This window comes from Dermacentor albipictus, chromosome 4, assembly GCF_038994185.2.
Source record: "Dermacentor albipictus isolate Rhodes 1998 colony chromosome 4, USDA_Dalb.pri_finalv2, whole genome shotgun sequence".
NCBI classification, from domain to species: Eukaryota; Metazoa; Arthropoda; class Arachnida; order Ixodida; family Ixodidae; genus Dermacentor; species Dermacentor albipictus.
The window spans coordinates 127,057,741-127,070,319 of NC_091824.1; the positions used below are offsets into that span (position 1 = coordinate 127,057,741).

Genomic DNA, 12,579 nt, shown 5'->3' on the forward strand with positions numbered 1-12,579 from the left:
TGAAAGAACAAAAAAAGAACCACTTATACGTTTCTAATTATCAAAACTTGTGGCTGTTCTACAATTCAGTATAGTCTTTCGTGCTGTTAGCCTCAGCCTTCTACTATACTATTGCTCATAGTTTCAATTCCGTACTAAGTCGAAGCGACGCTATAACCACGGTAATGCTCATTCTCTGTCCTACGGTGTGATCGAACGTATGTGTACGACGAACGACAATCCTAACTTTGATATAAAGTGGGACGTCAATGCATTGCAATGGAAAATCACGTACACCACTCATACGAAAATCACGTGGACAGCTCCAACAAGCGTAATGTGAAATAAGATTCACCTCACGGACCACATACACACACACACACACACACACACACACACACACACACACGCACTCGCACGCACGCACGCACACACACGCACGCACGCACGCACACACACACGCGCACGCGCGCGCGCACACACACACACACACACACACAAACACACACACACACACCTTTCTATGTATAGCCACACAGACGCGTATCACGGGAGACACTTCGTTTGTTGGTTTCAAAAAGCGCGCAGACTAACACTCATAAAGACGCCACTACGTTTTTGTTTGGCATGCGAAAATCTAGTAACAAGGCAACAAGCCATGGGACAATCAGACGACGAAGAAACTTGACAGCAGATGACAGCCATTGTCGTCTACTGATTCGCTGGAGAAGGTTATCCTGAACCCCAGCCTAACATCAGTCCTTCGGGAAAGGACGCCATTCACGTCTTTCAGTCACTTCGTGCGATTTTATTTCTATCTTTTCTCCCCATTACTTAACACTTCATAACCGTTTGTGAATTCATTGCAAGAACTCCCAGCCGGAGGCGTTATAATGCTGCTCGGCGTGTTCTGCTGAGTAGTCGGGCCCAAATGACAGCATGAAAAAGTCGGCAACTGTGGCCTGCTATTGCGAAGTGAGTAATGCGAAGCGTTCACGACGCTAAGTGTGGTCGATAATCCGCACTGCGTCAACAAGATAAGGATTTGGGCCGCTCCATCTATGGTCTCTTGTGCTCCCCGGCGGCACGCATTTCTATTACTTAATTCAGTTCGTTTGGCCGAAGCTACGACATTTGTGTTTCATTAGCCGCCTAGGTGCATATCGTATGGATTGTACTGAAGGGTTGAATGCGCTTCACATCACCGCGGTTGTGCTTGTAGCATTAAGCTGACAACTCAAAAATGTTTTCATTTATGTGAAACTTCCATATTTAAGTTAAGCCGCACCGCGGGTATCCGCAAATCCTCAGACTCGCTTCGACTCTGCCTCAGTGATATTTCTGGCTTCACATGTTTTAATTATCCGCAATGAAAGTGGAAAAAATGCTTATCAAGAAAGTGGTCAGGCAAGGAGACACATTCTCTTCGATGATGTTCATATTCACTCCCTCGTTAGAAGGAATCTTCAGGCTGTTAGACTGGGCAATTCCTGATGGCCGCAGTGGTCAGAGGTTGCGGTGTCGGTCATGCCTATGCGTTCCGCATAGGCTCTGGTAAATGTAACGCCTAAAGACAGTCGATACAGAAGCGTGGTGTCTCCACGGCGAAGCCTTGATCGGACTCCAAGGCTTATTGTGGGATCAAGGGAGTATAGTCGGCAATTTCTGAAATTTGGCACATTCCATTGCGACGTGGTGCACTGGCGAGCAAGTAGGCGGCCCTTCCCTGCGGCGTAAGTTCTAGAAAGTGGTAATGGTGTACGTGCATATGTATAATTCGAACTTATACTATATCATGTGAACTTTGCTACGTGCACTTGATATTTTTTGCTACGTGCATTTGAATGCATTTGATACATTTTTTGTCTTCTGATTTCTTTTTTGCTAATTTTTCGACTGTCAAAACAGTATATTTCTTCTTACTTCCAGTTGCCACAAAAAACTAGGCCCTTAAGATTGACAAGGCTTGCCTGCACGGGGATACGCCTGTTCACATAAAACTTTTTGATACCACGCGAAAGAATGCTGCGCTCCCCTATCCCCTCCAGCCCATCTTTTACTCCTGTTCGTCACTAGCACAGCACAACACGTTTAATCCTGAACCTTTAGGCTTCTGTCATCTTACTATGCGCGTCCACGTGTCCTATGTGTAACAGTGTGCGTCGTCCTTCTCTGTGTAGTTCGCCTGAGCGCTGGTATTCAAGTGAACTATTTTACCAATGTGGGTGGGGGAAGAAAGCTGTGTACGTACATAATTCACTCCCTCAGCCCGTAGTACTGAGCACCTGGTTTTCATTCGCCGGCTCTATCTCAATATTTTCCTATCAGAAACTCTTTCGGATATATTGGAAGTCCTGCTTGAAGCCGATAATTAATTTTTGCCACTAAATGCAGATTCTGAAGCATCCGACGCTTTAAGGGCAGAATTCACGAAGCTTTTAACTCGAATGTGTTATTTACCATTGGCTTGCCGTCTTCATTACTGACATATCCAACAAGAGGTTTGCCTGAAAACATTTTGCACACGACTATGCATATACTTGCACAATGAGCCAACTACCTGAAACCAAAGCTTTTTTTCCTATTGAAGGGGTGAAGATGCGCTAAAGCAATAAAAATCGCACTTCACAGAACCTTCGTCGCAAAACAAGTATATATGTGTCTGGGAAGATTAATAAGTCGCCTCACTGTGCATTCTGTCTTAAGTCCAGAAATTTATCATGTGTAAAAATGCTTAACTTCATTTTTCTTATAAAAATTAGGTCTACAGAAGTCATGAAACTAAGGTGCTTTTGCCTAACACTGCATGTACACATCCGCCAATTGTTGAACAAGTGTTCTACTCAGATGCTCTCAGTTTTTTGCATTGAACGCATATCTACCTCCACTAGCATACATGGTTGGCAAGTAGACTGAGTCACCCTAATCAAAATATCAAATACCTGCCAGGAGCTATTATATGACTATTTCACAGAAAGAGAAACCACAATTTTACGCTTTTAAAATATTGAATTCCAAGTGACTCTCCGGCTTCGAAGACGTAATGTGTGCACCACGGTGTACACAGTTAAATGCTTTTATTTCTCCTTGCTTTCGCTTCGGGAGGCACGAGCGGTTCTAATGAACTGGTTTCGTGAGCGTGCACGTAAACTATAATGACTTCATAACATGAGATACTTTGCCGCCAATCCTTCCCCTTTCAGGAACCTAAAAGGAAGCCATAATTCTAAAATTAAGTGTGAAATATTGATAAAAAAGGAAGACATGAAAATCTGCCTGCTTCATGGCAGCATTTAAAATAGAATCACAGTGGTTCGTATTCGCACCCTTGCGTTCACGTGCCGTTAAATGTAAGCTATTAAAGCTGTTAAATGTATGTAAGCACCTAACCAAGCATGAGCCCTTGCTTTTTATAGGGAACACAGGCACCGTGCTCATTGCAAGTATGTATAATGTCGCTAAGCAAATGTGCGTTTTCATTGTACCACTATTTTTTATCACATGGATATATCTGTTGAGAGTCAAGACAAAAAGCAGTCACTTCTCACAAAACTAATCAGCTTTTTGTATAGTCATTTCTAACTTTTCAATGCCACTTACTTCTATGTGTTTGTCTCCAGAGAGCATACTTGATCTGGACTTTCCCATCAGAGACATTGCAAAAATATGCCATGCTAAGATGAAGTGACTAGCGCAACAGTGGACAGGGGACACAAAAGGCGACAACGACAAGTGCTTGTCCTTGTTGCCTTTTTTTGTGCCGTGTCCACTCCTGCTCTAGTCACTTAAGCATGGAATACCATCTAACCCGGTCTCACACCCTGCTTAAGATGACTGCCTAAAGCGCTTGAGAATTTTAATCTTTGTGTGACATACTGCATTTTGAAAGTTTTGTTGACATTTAGTCAAATGGTACACCCAATATAATCACATTGTAGTTTTCACCTCCAAATTGCGTGGCAACGTATTTTGGCTCTTTGGCGTGCGCTCCTCTGCACTGCGTGGACTCGTGCTGGGCTGGGTCTTTGACATCCTTGTGTACTTGCAGCTGCCTTCTTCGGTTATATAAAGCGGGTGCCTGAAAAATATCGTTTGCAAAAGTCCTCACGAGGACATGGTGTAAAGCAACATGAAGACAGTCAAGAAGTAAGGTCATAGCACTAAAAGAAAGTCTTAGCTCTTAGTTTTCCTGCTGAAATACATGCAAAACAATTGACTGCAACAGTCAACTGATAAAGCAACTTCAATTTTGAGATTTAAACAAAAGATAAATAACCGACAGTTCATCCTCGTTCAGCACCAATGTTAACATACTCCTAGTAATAGAATACTGGTCATTGTGAGATGTCATAAGTCTTTCATTAGTCTGGTGTGCCGCAAAGACCCCTTGTGACACACCCTAAGTACGTGCGCAGTGTGCCACCCACACCATCTCTGGTTGTGTCACTGCTCACGCCATAATGTGAGGATCATATCTGCAAAGATGATGCTCAGTAGGGATGAAAATATGGTCCTCCAGTTCAATGGATATGACTGGATGTGCCTGTAAGAAAGGGCAACAAGGCTTCTTATGGCAAGCTTACCCACATTTGAATACTAACAAGAAAGTTCACTGCGGCATCATCTAAGCTTACTAAAAGGCATGAACTTATTTTCATTTATGAAGTTCACAATGGAGTTCATTTTTGACCGACTCGACTACTGCTGCTGTTTGAAATTTATCATTTTAATTTCTTGAAGGCATGTAAAAGTTGCAGCTAGACCACAGTTATTGGTTTATTAGACCAACTCTTTGTTTTGTGTATGACAGACGACTGGTAACGCGGAATCAAAGCAAGGTTTTATTTGGATGCTTTATTTCTTCACTAAGAATATTAAAGCAATACACACATTTTGATGTGTCATGCAGTAGCAAGATACACACATTACGCTTGTAACCCCCGCCAGAGGAACGGAGACTTAGGTGTTGATATGACATAACTCTGAAACGCAAACTCATATTAGCAAATGCATGGGCATGTCCAAAACAATAAGCGTATGCAAAGCGCCCCCGCAATTGTGATTGCACACAGCAGCCGTTACATTCGATGCCGATGCATGAATCGCTGCTTGAAAATTCACCGAGTTCGTAGACTCAAGCATCCTTTCAGATTCGCACTTTGCTCGAAAACCGCCACAGGAGACATAAAATCAGACATATAATCACACCGTTTCAATACATGAGTAAAAGCAGTTGAGTCTTAGGGCTAAACCCCATGAGTGCGATTTTGTGCGCGACGGCGACGAGCGACGGCTTCGAGCGACAAAAAGGGCCATCGCTTGAACAGATCGCTCGGTTCTGGAAATCTAGAATTCGTCGCTCGTCGCCCGAAGGAGCCATGAGCGACTGGCCAATAGCGCGAAGCCGGAACTGGATGTATACATCACTCAAATACTACCGACTATCACGCGGAACAAGCAAACGATTGAATTTTTATATGTGCAAGGATAAGAAACTACCGCAAGACCTTGAGAAATATTTTATGCCACTTTTTACAGTTAGGTACATCAACATAAATTACTAAAGCACGCGTCACGCTAGTTTCGATGCGTATTTGCAGCCATCATACCGGCAACACCGGGGAGACGTCGCTTAAAATTGTCACTCACACAGACTACGACTTGCAGGTGATGAGCGAACGTGACAGCAATCTCCATCGCATCACTGGTAACTGTCGCGTGCAAGATCCCTTATATGGGGTTCATAAATTATGCAGCACAAAACATGAATTCCTCATGAGTTTTCAGTAAGTTCAAGATAACGCGCCCTACTGACGTCCTGCAGCATGCAGCTGAATGCCCGCGGCAAGGAAAGAAGGAAGGAAAAAGCGGAGAAGGAAAGGCAGGGAGGTTAACCAGTTTAGCTTAACCGGTTTGCTACCTTACACATGGGAGCGGGATAGGGGGGATGAAAGATGGGGAAGGGCGAGAGAGAGAGCACATAGCACAGCACACACATCGTCAGTTGTTTCTAACTAGCGCTGGCGCTGCACGTAACTTCAGCGGTCGCAGATTACCCATGGGTGAGACACCGTCAAGCGGCACCAGAGCCTTTTGCGTGTGATTACTTTACTACAAACCCATACCGCAATAAGTACCATCGTTCAGCGTGATCGTCAAAGATTTGGCGTGACCGATAATTTGACTCATTGGCTTGTAAGGAAAACCACCTAATGAATATTCCAACGAACTGGAGCCAGGGCCCTTACTACGCTGCATTGCGAAAAGCAAGCGACAATGCTGCACAGAACGAAAATAGGGTTAAGGGGCCTTATTTTCAAATAATATCAGAGTATGACAACGCCTATCTCATACAGATTACTTTTTGCAGCTGCACACGGTAACATTAACAAATATGTTAAACAAACGTGCTCCAATTAGGTCATTCGCCATGTTGAAAGCAGGAAGCGACGCGGTGGTCAGACTTGGGTTATCCTGTACACGTCTACCAAGTTGTCGCCTTCATAATTCATCCGTAAATTTTACAAGTCATCGTTCTTTAATCATTGTTTTTCTGTTGCCAAGATTTGCTACATTTATTGGTTTGGGCGTCAGGTATTAAGTCAGTAATACTGACAGATTTTTCGCACGCACTCAACTAATCTTGATGTCGCTTTCTGAAAGAAGTGCCAGAGGGAAATCTGGGCCTTTCTGGAGAAATGAACTCTTTCTATGTCGCCACTTCCGGGGGAGGAGTGATCAATGGAACAAGGACAACACAAATTAAACTGCTTTCATTTGGAACAGCTCAGCAAACATTCTCTTGATAAGCGACAGTTGTAACATGTAAACATTTAGCAACCATACTTGAGTGATACCTTGTATAAGTGCTTCCACATTGGCGCCAGTGAGCTTGTACAAACAGCGTTGTATTTCCTCGTTTCCCTGCCTCGGGTAAATGTGCTTGCACGTTTACTGAAGCGACTCATGCTTTCGAATTCGTTCAATAAATACCCAGATAAAAGACGGCTTCGGGTGTCCGAACAAAGTCTCTATTTAGCATAGCAAACTCACAGGATAAAAATATCGGTTGTGATAAATTTACAAGCCCTACATATCTCCGAGGGTGCAGTTTTTCCTTTGCATTTGTGCCGCTTGTTACTCGCTCTGCAAACAGGCAAAGGCATCTGAGTGGCTTCACTTTGCTCCCTCCCTTCCTCTCCTTTAACGTTGACGAATAAAGCGCACTATACGTAATGACTCAAAGTCCAACTGTTCAGCGTGGTATCTGTTTTTACTACTGTGGACAAGCGGTGTTTTGCTCAAAGTTTATATAAAATTCTTACATAAAAAGTATTGTGCGTACCCAGAGCAGCAACGCTTAACAATTTTTTGGAAGTTACACCGTTAGTCACCGTATTTCACTTCCTTGCGTCCGTCATTGACAGGGCCGGCCAGGTACTCCTAATTTTCTTGGACTTCAGCAAGGCTTTCGACCTTGTACCACATGAAAATTAATCGAGAAACTTCAGATCTAAAACTGCCAGTTTTCTTATTGCCTAGTTGTTTAAACGTATTTAAAACAGCGTAACCAATATGTATCCATAAACGTTGAAGAATCTCGTACCCTTCCTGTCACATCTGTCGTCCCTCAGGGCAGTGTGCTTGGGCCGCTGCTATTTCTAATGTACTGTAACGACATTGTCGGTGTGATTAACGAACATGTGCAGATTCGCATATATGCGGATGATTGCATTATCTTCAATCAGATCCAGTCAGCTGATGATCAGGTTGCACTAAACACGGCCCTTAACAAAATCCTCACGTGGAGTAATAGATGGGGTATGAATCCAAACTTACAAAAGACAGTTCTACTACACGTTACTAGAAAACTCAATCCATTTAAATTCGCTGTTTCTCTGGGTTCAGGAGTCAGATTTATTAAAGTTTTGCATCCATCTATCCATCCATCCATCTGGGTTCAGGACTAATTAAAGAGGTAAACGAATATAAGTATCTTGGTGTGACACTAACAAGCAACTTAAGCGGGAACACGTACATTTCTAATACTTGCTCCTCTGCCTTACATAAACTCTGCTTGTTGTGCCATAAACTAGAAGATACACCAATCCAGGTTAAAAGACTAGCATGCGAAACCTTTATAAGGCCTAAATTAAAATATGCGTGCACTTTCTGGGACCCACATACTACCACTAACATAAAAGCACTTGAGAAAATCCAAGGCAAAGCCGTCCGTTTCTTTTTTTCGCAGCACAGTCGAGCCGTTTCCGTCTCAGCAATAATGCAATCGAATTTAATCGCAACCCTTCAGTCCCGCCGCAAATTTTTTTTCTTTTGAAGTTTTTATAATTGGTATTTAACTAGAAGCATTAACTAAATTTCTCACTGTACATAGCATTATCGACAACTAGACAAACCCGACATTCTCACCACCTTTCTCTGGCCCCGTATTTTGCTAAGGCTAATTTATTTCAGCATTCTTTATTTCCCCAGGCAATCTCTGATTGGAACTCCTTGCCGGCTGACTGTGTGGATTGTACTGATTTTATAAGTGACCATGTTGTTTAATTAGTATTGTTAAGAGCTATTTCCTACTGCTCGTTTTGCTTCACTTTGGATGTTACAATTTATCATCGTTATATTTTTATATTCCACTCCTGCTTGGGCCTCACGGCCTGCAGTAGGTCATAAATAAATAAATAAAATAAATTACTGCGCTCGTCTGTCTTTTTCTTGGCTCCTGTCTTGTCGCGTAGTTTGTATCACTGCAGCTGCAAAACGCTGTGCGCGCTCAGTCCTAGCGATATCTTTCGATTAACACGGATTCCACACAATAGCAACGCACTCAAATACTCGGTGAACATGCCTCAAGCTTAGCATTTAAGGGAGAATTTTTTTAGCTTCCATCCTAAAAGGCACAGTTAATTATAGGCCTTCGTGCACGGAGTTTTGACGTGCAAATCCCAGTTTAGTTCATATCCCAGTTAAGTCTATATTGCGTTAACAATGATGAGGAAGCTCCAGGGGTGTTCTCACTGTCGCTGTAGTCGGCGCCAAGTTATGCTGAATAAAACGAAGTACGAGGAGACTGAGCCGCTAGAACATGGTGGTGATGGTGGGGATGATGGTGGTATCATGATGCGTGGCAGGTGCGAGAGCAAGCATGCTTTTATCTATCTACGTCTGTGTGTGTATAAGACTGTATGCTCTACGTTTTTCAAACCTATGACGTTATTTTTACAGTTTTTAAAGTTACAATTGTTACTACTGTCACGATGTAGTGACGGTGAAGAACGCAGTAGCGACAACTGTGAATCACGTAACTCCGTAGCAGGCGAACTTGCTCCCAGCGGAACAAGCGACACTCTGACACCGGAATAGCGGCGAGCAACGTCGGTGATCGTCCAAAATCTGAACAACCGGTCAAGCACGTCAGCATATATACATTACTCGTAGATGGTTCAAGGCTAATCGCTGGTACCTGGGTGCCTTCCAGAAAGTACTAGACAATTAGCATCACACACACAAAATCAGATTACGCAAGATTTGGTGTCAAGAGACACAACAGTTAGAATCAACGATAACCTTCGAGTGAGCTCCAAATCTGCAGGTGCGCCTTGCGCTGACCGATAACTTTATTTTACTTTATTTTTGTTAGCTGGTGAAATTCAGTCCCCGAGGAAAGGATAAATAGTGCACGTGTCACTATTATGCGTAGATGAGTAGCCGTCATCATTCTACAGGATGTTCTTTAGAGCGCAGTTATAGGCACCCGTTCCTGCGGCAAGCATCGGCGTCGAACCTCCTAACCGAGTGAATGAGCACAGCGAAAGATGAGAGCGAACGTGGGCGCAGCGGGCGATGAAAGAAGGTAAGAACGTAGATATCGCGAGGAGGAAAGCGGGGGAGGAGGGTGCAGCAGAACCATGAGGTGAAAAACGGAGGAGGCAGGTATGGCGAAAGCGTGAGAAGAAAAGTGTAGTGCCGGGCAAGAACGACTATGGTGACGATGGCTGCGAGATGGCGCCAAAGTAGCGCGTCGTTAGAGCACCTCGATGCGCTCGCCTCCGCTCCGTTCGGGGTGGCGCGCGCATCGAAGGTGCGAGTCGTCTGTTAGTCAAAGCGCTGCATGAGCGCAGGTCTGTCTGCGGCGGCTGCTGTGAATCGCTACCACGCGTCAGCCATCCGCTGCTTCTCGCGATCTCCCGACTAACGAGGCAGTTGCGCCACACTTCGCTCTTTCTGGAACGTACCACATGAGACAGATTGTCCGCGTCAGCCAATATATCGCCAATTAAATATCCGTATAGAGCTGTGCTCAAATTTCGCATTAGGGGGTATCATAATCGTCGGTGAATTTTTTTATGCAGTAAAGATTTTTTTTCTAAGAACGCTAGAAGCGTAAGGCACCTGTCGTCATCGCATACGAGCTCTACGGCGAGGTGGAAATACTTTGTTTTGCCTTTTGATTTGCCTTTCGAGTGAAACTGCGACTTCTTGTCTAATCACATCATCAGTCTTTCGAGGTGCCATGCCGGACACAAAGAAAGTAGCAACTTTTGACATTACCAACAGTGCAAAAGTGTCTGTCATCTCAATGAATAATAATTTGTACGCCCATCTTTCCGTGTCAGTCCGCATCAGCACTCTCAGGGAAGCGATTATTTGGCGTGTGCATGTTGCCGCCCGAAACTGACGACCTTTTCTCCCTGCATGTCCGTTCTGCGCCTTTCAGTCTTTTCTCTGTTTCAGCATTCTACGCTAGTTTAGGAGCTCAAATGTTTTACTAGCCTTCAAATTATTTTTGAATATTGAAAATCAATATTTATATACAGAAAACAAACTGATCTCTATTAGGTGAAGATAAATATCTAAATTTATTCAAGATTTATCAATACTGCCTTTAACTGCTGTCTGATCTCCAGAATTTGCAAGTTAGCTATACCATATTGCGACATCTGTGGCTTTCACGGGTCTTATTATACCGCCAGGAGAATGATGCTCCGACGTATGTCCATAATGCGCTCCATTCTATGTCTCTGGAGCATCCTATAGCATGAACTAGCTCTGCACAACGAAACCTTTTCCGGCATTAAAAAAACGTAAGAAAAGAAAGAAATAATGTGAGGATGGGGCTTAATACCAGAAGATTAGTGTATAACCATTTAGCCCCCGCAAAAAGCTTGTAGCGAGCTTAATTTACGCAAGAGAGAGCCTGTCGCACGACGGACGTGCTCTTTGCAAATCTCTTCTTGTTATTCTTTGTTAAGATAGAACAAGGGAAAAACGAGTCATCTTATTGTAACTGTTGCCTCCTCCTTGTGCCATTGTTTACACAGAGCAATCCGCTTATGTTTTCGAGAGGGAACCCATGGCTTAACCACTATACATATGTGCACTACGAGCAAGTGCCACACAGAACAACCCTTTTTGCGCACACTAATTAAGAGCATCTTTCCGCAGACGTGCGCACCTTGACGCTCCCGTGGTGCCACGCATGCTCAAGTTCATTCATGAAGGCCTCATATCAAAGCACTTCGGCCGCGGCTCAACTGTTTGAAAAATCTGCCATCATTGCTCCTGCAGGCTCGCGTGATTCGCGCAATGAGTTCGACAGCGAATCCTCCTCGGAGCAGGAACCCTCGGAAATAAAGTGACACACAAACTTTTCTGGATACCGGCCCATACCGGGATAGAAGGGAACGTGAGAGCAGACAGTCTAGTTCGCGAGATCACATACCGAGCTGGACAGATAGAGCCTCTCGAGAACCCTACAACGGTGGAGCTGACGTGTGCGGAAATATTAAACTACTATAGAGGGCAGAGAATCAAATATCCTCCGCCACACACACTACTTACACAACAGGAAGCAGCCGACTGGAGAAGGCTACAAACCAGAACTTTCTATAATCTACACATATTAAGTAAAATGTACCCGACACAATACAGAACCTCCTGCCCATGGTGCGGAGAAATACCAACTCTTTACCACATAACATGGGAATGTAAGCATAACTACACATTCCATAAACATAAAAACCCGAGTGCGGAGCAATGGGAGGGCCTGCTCACCAGCAGCGAGCTCACCGCCCAAAGGGCGATCGTGCAGCACGCGTGCGAAGTGGCCAGGCTCAGTGGAGCCCTGGAATAGGGGCACACCCATGCTGAGAAGCCAGGCAGCAAGCGCAAGACGGCTCACCGCTAACCTCCTTGATAGAACCAATAAAGTTTTTCTCTCTCTCTCTCGACAGATCGTATGATGATGGCGATGATGATGATGATAATGAGGATGCCTCAATCAATGCTGGCAGTAACAAAGAGCCGCCGTCTTTTTCTTTCCGACTTCTCCTTCTGCAGCACTGCCGGTAAAACAATACTTTTAAAACTGGCTGTACCAAGCGAAGCCTTTACATGTGTCACATGTAAAGGTTTCCGACGTTTCAGCAATTTAGAAGTACCAGCAAAATAGAAGTACCTGCCGTGTAGTGGCTTTGGCGTGGCGCTGCTAAGCCCGAAGGCGCGGTATCATATCAAGGCTGCGGGGGTCGCATTTTGATGGGGCCAAAACTAAAAAGAAAAAAAGCCGGTGTACCATGCATT

The 12,579-nt window shown here is 44.2% G+C and overlaps 1 protein-coding gene across 3 annotated transcripts in view; it reads left to right on the forward strand.

Annotated features, from left to right (window-relative positions):
• LOC135899528 (cell adhesion molecule 4-like) overlaps positions 1–12,579 on the forward strand; it is a 441,441-nt gene that overhangs the window by 397,682 nt on the left and 31,180 nt on the right. The window lies entirely within an intron of this gene.